At 40.2% G+C, this 9,512-nt stretch overlaps 1 long non-coding RNA gene across 6 annotated transcripts in view; it reads left to right on the plus strand.

Annotated features, from left to right (window-relative positions):
* Window positions 1-3,881, plus strand: part of LOC138580471 (uncharacterized) — a 940,189-nt gene extending 936,308 nt beyond the window's left edge. For all 6 annotated transcript variants that reach the window (XR_011304271.1, XR_011304266.1, XR_011304268.1 and 3 more), the window contains one exon: window positions 1,477-3,881. This is a non-coding gene — a long non-coding RNA (uncharacterized lncRNA). The remainder of the gene's footprint in view (window positions 1-1,476) is intronic.
* The last annotated feature ends 5,631 nt before the right edge of the window (window positions 3,882-9,512 follow it).

The raw sequence follows: 9,512 nt of genomic DNA on the forward strand, positions 1-9,512 counted from the left end.
CTAAATTGGCAGCCATATTATCATTGGACTCCTCTCACCCTCCAACAGTCATTGCAATACACTGCCTGCACCCAGATGAAATTCTTCCATGTTCCAGGAACCAATATCTGCACTACTGGTCAACTCATCCAGCTTGGACCACAGTCATCTGAGTAAGTTGAAAGGATCAATGGCCATCTCCTGATCTTTATTTTGTTGTTCACACAGATTAATATTGCCAGTGTGGAGAACAGTTTTCCACACACTGTATTCTAAAATCTCCACATCAGTAGGTCAAATTGCAGTTGGTATATACTTTCTTTTTGGAAAGTTTACTTTTGTACAGTGCTTACTTCATCCTCTGCTGCCTGGGTGGCCTTCTTACGGATGATCTCAAAATGCCTTTGTGTCTTCCACTTATACTGCTCCTGCTGCTTCACTGGAACGATCCAAGCCCACACCAATAAAGACATTATATAATTAAATGTTATGTACTGTACATTTCTGTAGAGCAATCTGTTTGACCATCGTAGCTTGCCTGAACTTGTTCTAATCTGCAATTGGGTGCAATGTACATTGTTTACCAAAGAGTGGATCCTTGTGATTTATTTCCACCTTCCTTTTACATCAACCACACTTTGCAAGCCATGTTCATGTGGTTATTTATGGTTTTCTAGTGGAACGAATTTGTGCCCCGACTCTGGCAACGATTTCTTTGATTTCATTACTAGTTGTGTAAATCGGTACTAATGTATTGTTGATTCAGTTTAAACTTTTGTGAAAAGTAAATTTAGAAGTTGTTTTATTTCGTGCATTTCCTTTTATTTTCTTCCAATGAACATGCATGTTTTGCAGCACTTTTTAGACTACCGTTCACTTGATCATAGCTTGCTGTTGAATTCTGACATGGCATTGATTTATAAATTTCAAATGCAGTGTCCAAATCCAGGAGACCATCACAGTACTTTAAGGGCAGGTACTTTGCATTGGTACAACATAATCGTGTCGCACTACTCCTTGTTCTTAAGTTTTAGAATTGTAGGTGTTGCCATACACTGACGCCTTCAAGGGGTGATTTGATATGGCATTTGTTACGCGCCTATACACAAGTATTTCAAGTATTAAACCAGGTGGACGTGCAATCAACACTGTTCCTTAACATAAATTGGTGTTTGGTATCTAAATAATTCAGCAAAGTAGGTTTTACACCTCTTGCCATATACGAACCACAATATGTTGCTTGGTGTCTCATACAGAATATGCCCAAGAGCGCCTCATGTAATTGGGGGTTCTCACTCCTTGCCTTGCTTCCCGAGATAGGTCTTCTTTATATTGAGGGTCTTCATATACTATTTGAAGAAAAAGAGGAGTAGATATGCCAGCATTAAGAGGGAGGAAGGGGAATGGGGATTTAGTTGTAACATTTGAGGCTGAAAGCCGTAAAACCATTGGCATAGTAATTATTTTTTAATAATGGTGCTTTTCTCTTCTTCACAGGCCATTAGCTCGGTTGTCGGTCGGATAATCATTCATCCTCTGGAGCAAATGAGTCAAACAATTGGGAAGAGTCTCCGCAATATTATGAAGGAGGTACCCGGGCAATGGCAGCCTCTTGTTTTCCTCCTGATACTGCTTATCTGTGTAACTTTCTTGACTGCCATCTTCCACAGGGGCAGGCCCCCATCGTCTTCTGTGAACGGGACGATTACCAACCCACGGAAACTAGGATAAATGACCTTCTTCAACTCAGTCTTTCACATATTAAGAGAACTGCGTTTACTAAACACTACTTCTTCTCTGATCATTGCTTCTTTCATACAGCAAAGCCAACATTGATTCTTACAAAGTGTTATGTTTAGACTTGGGTTGCTGCATATGCTGAAATGCTGCATTGCTTCAAGACAACATTGCAAAGCACTTTGGAAACGAAGACCACGGAGTGGTTTTCACATCTCTCAAATTGAACATGGAACTGGTTTCTTATTTATTGTCTGTATGTCTCTAGAACGTTTTCTTGAAAGAATTCATGGATCAGAAAATACTTAGAAGGCCATGGGTCGGAAAGAGGCGGCATCATATTTATTATTACATTGCCAATGAATATCTATTTTCTTGTACACTTGAAACATTTTTCAAATGGAACGGAGAATGCCAGTTATTCGTAACAAATAATGTCTTTAAAATGTACTTTGCGGAAATACCAGGACTGCGTATTGCAATTAACATTAGGACAGAGTGTGGATTATTTGTGGAGACAACCTCACGAAGCACGATGCTTTAGAAGTGTGGAGTTTCATCTTTGTAACCGGTAAATTCTACAGCCGCTGCAATTGAATAAATTGTGTTCGATGTTTTTTCCCCGGTAGAGGTTGTCCATTCACTAAAACATTTTTAGGTTGACTGCATCTTGCGTTTTTTAATAAGTTAGTTTGAATCATATTCATTTATGTTCCAAATGTTGATTCTCATCATGTGTGACAATCCAAGGTTGAGTGATGGTTTTTCATTGAGCCCAACCATTCTTCTAAAAAGGTATATTGATGAGCAAGTTGAAGCAGTCATTTTGCTTGAGGTATTTTGTTTTTGTGAATAACAACTTCAGAAATTTACTTAGTTAGCCATATTGGACTTAAGAACGATGCATCAAATAACATTGAAAAGATATCAGTTCTGATCCTTCAATCCATTGAAAGAAATGTGCACACAAATGAAGCCGGGTTCTGTTATTAACTGTACCTCAGTTCACCATTTATTAAAAATCTTTAATTAAAACAATGGAAAAACACAGTCTCGATGTCTAACAAAGTAGAACTCAATCAAATAGGGTAGTAGTATTTTAATCAATCCGCCATTCTGTGAAAATGTTCACCAAGCAAATGCAAACTGCTTATCATATTTAATAGTTATCTGAAGCCACCATTTTTGGGCGACCTTAGTTAATAAAAACAATTCTTGGAAAACACGGTCTCAATGTTAAAAAAAAAAAGATAGAGCCGAGATAGAGCAGATTCGTTTTTATTAAGGGGCGATTCTATGAAAAGTGCATTAAGGTAATAGTTTCCGATTGCAATATTTGGTAGACTGCTGAGTCACCAATTATTGATAATCTTAATTAATGGAAAACTCAAGATAGCTCATATAGACCGGTTTTCATGTCTGTCCTTTAGTGAAAAGCACAGAATAGTAAATGGTAGTTGATTCTCCTATTTAATATACCTCTGAAGCCACCATTTATTGGAAGCCATAATGAATTGAAAATATGGTCTGAATGTTTCATTTTCAGTAACTCACAATTCTATCGAAGTGCAGTGAACCGTACTCCGTTTTTGAAAAATGTGTATAGCACTTTGGGTATTTGTACAAAACCACAGGTTTTGTCCAAAAACACCCCATGGAGCATACTGTAGTTTACATAAATGGTCAATGTATCGAACATTTTTTGCAAAACGTCTTGCGTGTAATGAAAGGAAGTTGTGTAACATAGCGCTGATGGAGAATTGATAGAGGAGTGAAGTGTCTCTGAAAGATATTGATCATTGTCAAAATGATTTCATTGATTTTTTTGGGGGGAAAAGTGAAACCATATATGAGACTGTAAAAATTGACAAGTGTTAGGAAAAACTGATTGGGGCCTTCTTCAGGAATACACAATTATATATTTTCTTATTCTGTTCAAAAGCAAAGTAACCCACACCACACGTTTAATAATCCGGAAGACTGATAACGATATTTAAAACTTTGCAGTGTGGACTTTCAGAAAAATGTACATTCAGAAAATATTCTTTTATGATTGCGGTACGCATACCATTAGTGCAGGACAATTATTAACGGTGTGTTGCCTTTTTTATTATACATTTTTTAATGCGAAGCCATAGATTTTAAATAAAAAGACAATAGTTAAACTGTAATGTCTGTTTTTTGTGTTATGGTGTGTTCTTTTTCTATGGCAAGTTGGCTATGCTGCATCACAACCTCCCCAATTAAAATGTGTGTTCAATGATTCCACTGAAAGAGTGACCATTTTGTTTGATAAGGTGATAAGGCTGTGACATTAGTTTATTCCATTACCACACATGTTTACATATGCCAACATACATTCGGCACAATAATATGAAAGACCAGCATTAAGCTGAATGAGTGAGGGGGAAATGCGAGAAGGACATCAAGGTATAGTTTTCTCACAAGTTGCCATTTTATTAAATAAAAGGTGGTGAGACAAACACCTATCCTTCCCTAACCTAACAAAGATCTCCCTACCCAACAAACTAAGGGTAAAGGAAAATGACCTAGTGTCCAAAAAGTATCTGACAATCACACTGATGTGCGCAACAACAAAATTATACAAGGTTGGTTTGGCTGTCATAAACTCAACAAAATAACATATTGATTCAAACACAGTCTTTAAACAGGAATCCTTGTGACCAGGGTTGGATTCCCTTCCCTTGAATCAATTCAGGAATATCTAAAACAAAGTCCAGGTTCAAGAAAGTTCTGTGTCATAACGTTCCATTCAGTGTAGCATACAAAGTCGCTTCCATTCAATATATCCTTTCACTTGGCAAAGTGAATATCTCTCTTCCAGAGGTTTGTTCACAAAGCAAAACAAGTTTTTTCCTAAAACACATTTTCATTAATCAGTGCAAATGTTCTTTTTTCAAAGCGCCGAGCAATTGTTATTGCATCGTACTTCTTCAAAAGAAACACTTTAGTCAGAATGACTCTAATCACTTTCTGCAATGACTTCATCTTCAAACACTTTAGTCAAGATGGCTGAATGATTACTTTCTGCAATGTAACCATTTATCAAGACACCTTTTTGCCACAGTACTTTAAATCATCATCTTCTTTCATGGTATACTCGCCTGCCAGGACTAACTACAATTGGTCCCTTTTCTGGTGTACTCACCTGCCAGGATAAAACTCCTACTACTACATGTGTACTCTGTGGTAATGCTTGTTACAAAACTCTCCACATCAGAATCATAAATTAGGTGATTTGAACCCTTGCTTGCCTTTTAGCTGTAGGCAATGCAGGTTACCGTTCGCTGAACCTTGGTGTCTCAATCAAGGAGGGCTTTGCTCCTGCTGTCCCTGGTTTCTGGTTCTGCAGCTTCTTGGCTACTGATAATGTGGGTTACAATTTTCTCCCATTTGCCATCCCTTTATGGGAGGGCTGTGCCCTGTTTGCTTTTGTATCACTCTTCTGCTGATTTGGCAATACGGGTTACAATTGTCCCCTAATCGGTGTCCCTGTTTAGGAGAGTTGCGCCCAGTCTGCCTTGGTCTCTCTCTTCTATGGCTTAGGCAATGCAGGTTACAATAAAATCCTAATTGGTATCCATGGTTAGGAGAGTTGCGCCTAGTTTGCCTTATTAGCACTCCTCTTTGGCTTCCAGAATGCAGGTTACAATGGTCCCCTAATTGGTACCCCATATTAGGAGAGTTGTACCCAGCTTGCATCAGTCCATTCGTTTGGTATTCAAAATAATTACTTTCACCTAGCGGTCTCCTTAAGAGTGCACCCCAGTCCACTGCTTCAGGCCAACTCACAGGTATACCTTGGCTTCTCCTTCTGACTCACTTGTGTTGCTCCGGGTCTCTTTGCGGCCTCCTTTGCTTCTGCCAGCTCCGGTTTGACTGCCGCTGTGTGCACAGCCCTTTACTCAGGCTCTGGTGGCTCTGTGTGATCTCCGGTGCGACCTCAGTACGGGAGCAGTTCACAGCATGTTGAGTAGCTCCTCTCCCACAGGACGTAGCTTACTCGCTGTGCATTCTCTGCATGGCCACATTTCCCCAGAATCAAATTGCTGCCTCCACGACTACACCAACAGCTTCTATTTGAAGTCCGTTTATATTCTTAAAAGACCTGCTCAGCGGCGCTCTCTCCCAACAACTAGACTGCTCATGAGATTTCATCGACGATTGAGTCCCACTTCCTTGTCCCAGTTTGGCATTATGGGACTTGGAATCCATAATGTTCTTGTTTGTTTTATAATTGGTTAACTTAATCTGATTGGTTAACGGAGAGTGTTTCAACTTATGGGAAGCCGGTAAAGGAGTTGATGGTTTACTCTTGGGTTTGGGACCTTGTTAGAAGGCAGAATCATAACCATGAGAAGTTGTGAGATTAACTTACTGAAATCCCAATGTATCACTTTCATGCTGGTCAAAAGAACTTAAATGTTCTGTACTTTGGATAGTTCTGGGAGAGGGAATCGTTTGTTTTAGCATTGCACAGTGGTGGCGCAAGTTATGGTTGCTTAGCCTACCATACCTGGCGAATTTCTGGGGGTTTTCGGTTTTACTTGTAACCATAACGTCCCTTTAACACATTTTTTTTCAGTGAATTTCATAGGTTTTTACCAGTGCACCCAGAGTCAGCGAACAGTACGTATGTCCGCAGACATCAGGTAGCATTCACAAAGCCCAGACGCACAGGGGAGAAGAACAAATGTTCTACACTTCAATCAACAAACACATATACATGAAACAACATTATGTACATTTACCACACCACAAATATACAGTTTTCTACATAATCATAATTTGAAGATGAACACATGTTTTCATGTAGCACACAACATAATGGAATATACCAAGCACAAACCATAATTGTAGACGCCTACATACAGACTCCCATACACCAGACGCTTCGAAAGCAAGTTCTTACTAAATACTAAGTACACTGTATGTATTTCTCTATTATTACGCTTCATTATATAAACATTTCTAATACGCAAAAAGCCCTTTATTTATTTTAACAGAAATGGCAAACACACTTGAGTGGTTAGAAAAATATTTCCCAAAAGAAGAAATGAGTGATAACATCTCTAATGATATAAAAAAACATCTTTTAATATAAATAAATTATGGAATTTGTACAGACCTCACTGAAATAAACATTTCTTTTTTTCTTATAGTATATAGTTTGTACGAAGAAACACCCCAATTTAATTTTGCAGAATCCCAGGAATCACAAAGAGAAGCCCTTTCCCCAACTGTTCATAATGAAATAATGTCTTTAAAATTGGATGAAATCAGTAATGACTTTAAGGAACTTTTTAATTATGTCAAAAATCGTGTCCTTAAAATGTTTCATTATCACAGCAGTCATCCCCATTAAATTCCCAAAATGTCAATGAAAGATGCTTTGATGAAACCTCACTCCCTTCCGCCCCATATCATTGTTTCCCATTCCGATACCCCATCCCTTTTCTTAAATAAATGTATCTTTTACAAAATAGATGACGTTGTACATTGTTCTGTCATTTTTTTTGAAAGCGTAACAATAGTCAGTGGCTATGCGACAGTCGGACTCCCGGGGTGTCCGTTCTCAAAATGGAGGTGCCCCCAGGCAGCGCGCAGTGTGCGCATATGTCTGGTTTCACATGACACATTTTAAATTGGTCCGCGGGCAGCGCGCCTGTTCTACGGACACCCACGTGCATGCGCACTGTGATTCCTGTCCGATGGTAGTCCACGGACGTACATCATGGCCGCGGACGTCATCGAGTGACTGCACCTGTGCGGCATGACGGCCTGTTCGCGAACAGTTTTAAATTGCATTTTTCGGCCAGTCTAGGGTGTTTCATGTTGAAACTTTACCCTTCCAGAGCTCCTAGACCCATTCTTGGTTGATCTGGCACATTTTTCATGGCCTATTTGCGACTTGGTAGTCCGCGCATAGTCACAGTCCGCGGACAGCTCCTTTGAAGGGACCCACCCATTACTTTTCCTCATTCTCAATCTGGCTATCCAGGAGAGAACACCTGCTTTGGAGATATTTTATTGATCTTATTTGCTCTAATGGCATCTGTTGTGGCCATTCTTCCTCCACAGCCACCAACAACCCCCACCACCACAAACACGTGGAGGACCTGGAGAGGGGACCAAGTGCAGAGATGCAGATGAGGATCAAGAGGAAGATAAGGTAGAGGAAGTCCCAATCTCCAGCACCCGGAGTGAGTTATGGGTTTGGTGGTTTTTCACCACCGTCTGGGGGGATGTACCAAAGGCCCGGGCAGCCATGGTAAGATGCAGTGAGTGCCATACTCAGTCGCAGAAAACCTGGGCTATGCTATGGGAAAAGCTGCCCAGAAAGGGAAGGATTCTTACTCAAATTGGGTGTATGTGACCACTTATTCACACAAGAGTTCCCAGATTGATGCATTTTGATTCAACCCTAGTGAGGCCCTTTCCAAAAGCGCCCATGTTTGTCTATAAAAAAGAGTCAATCTATTCATGACTTAGTGATCACAGCAGACATCAGTGCACCCAAAGCTTTAACTAGGTCTATTAGGGGTACTTTGCCTTGCACTATTTGCCAACATTGTAACAACATTATACAAGGTGACACCATTAATCATCCTTACACAGGCAAACCAGTTACCTTAACACACTCATTTACCTGTGATTCTACTAATGTAGTTAATGGCATCAGATGCCCTTGTAGTATCTATTGTGTAGGAATCACCCACCGGAAAGCCAAGACACGTTGGACAGAACACAAGTCCAATATTCAAACTCAGTCTAGATCTCCAGTTGCTCAACATTTCAGTGAGTTTGACCATTCAGTGGCCTAAATGCAGGTTGTGATATTATAACCATTCAGATACCCCCGAAGGGGAGAAGACTTAGTGAGGATGCTACTCCAGAAAGAGATGGCTTGGATTGAACGCTTGTACATACTATCTCCCAGAGGTATGAACACAGAGTATGACCTGCCCTGTTTTCTTTAGTTACACTATTCGCTGATAATACTTTCCCTGTTATCAGTCCTTCTTTGCAGAACCTTTTCACTGAAAAAATGCATAGTACCAAGTTAAGTTTATACCATTGGTCCATATGTTTGTATGGTATGATGTCTAACAATTTGAACCAATAGATCACTTGCATTAAGATGATTGTAGACTATGGTTGCATTGTTTTTGTTAAGTTTATACCATTGCTCCATAAATTTGTGCTGTGAGGTTTAACAATTTGAACAAATAGACCACTTACATTAAGATGATTCTATTGTTTTGACCTGAACACGACTACTTTAACTGTTTTATGTTTAACTCCATAAAACTGCATAGGCACTGAGGTTGTGTATCAGTGATCATGGTTTTCTGTACAACTCTTACAAAAGCATAGGGGGGCGTGGCTACCGGCCATTGAATGAGGGTGCTTTCTGGTGAGCTCCTACCTGATCTGCCGTCATCCGTACAATACAGACAGATCCGCCGCATCAGAATAATCTAAAAATGCAAGGAGATTTAGATCAGCAATAGTGGAACAAACGCCTCCTGTAAGAGACGGCCCGCCTCAACGGAACCATGTGGAAAAACCTTGCCATTTTCGGAGTCAGACTGCCGAAAGGAGCCCACGATGGCAGCCGAGACCGGGTAACTGCAGCCTCTAAAGAGGAAAGAGACAGTTCCACAGGAGGCACCTGCTGTGCTTGCATATGCCCCTGAAGAGCAGGACAGACAGCAGACAACACCCCTGCATGCAAGGCGAGTGCACCGCATAGTACCAGTGGTGCGGCGTGA

Source organism: Ambystoma mexicanum, chromosome 3p (assembly GCF_040938575.1).
Source record: "Ambystoma mexicanum isolate Mex_15411 chromosome 3p, UKY_AmexF1_1, whole genome shotgun sequence".
Lineage (NCBI taxonomy): Eukaryota > Metazoa > Chordata > Amphibia > Caudata > Ambystomatidae > Ambystoma > Ambystoma mexicanum.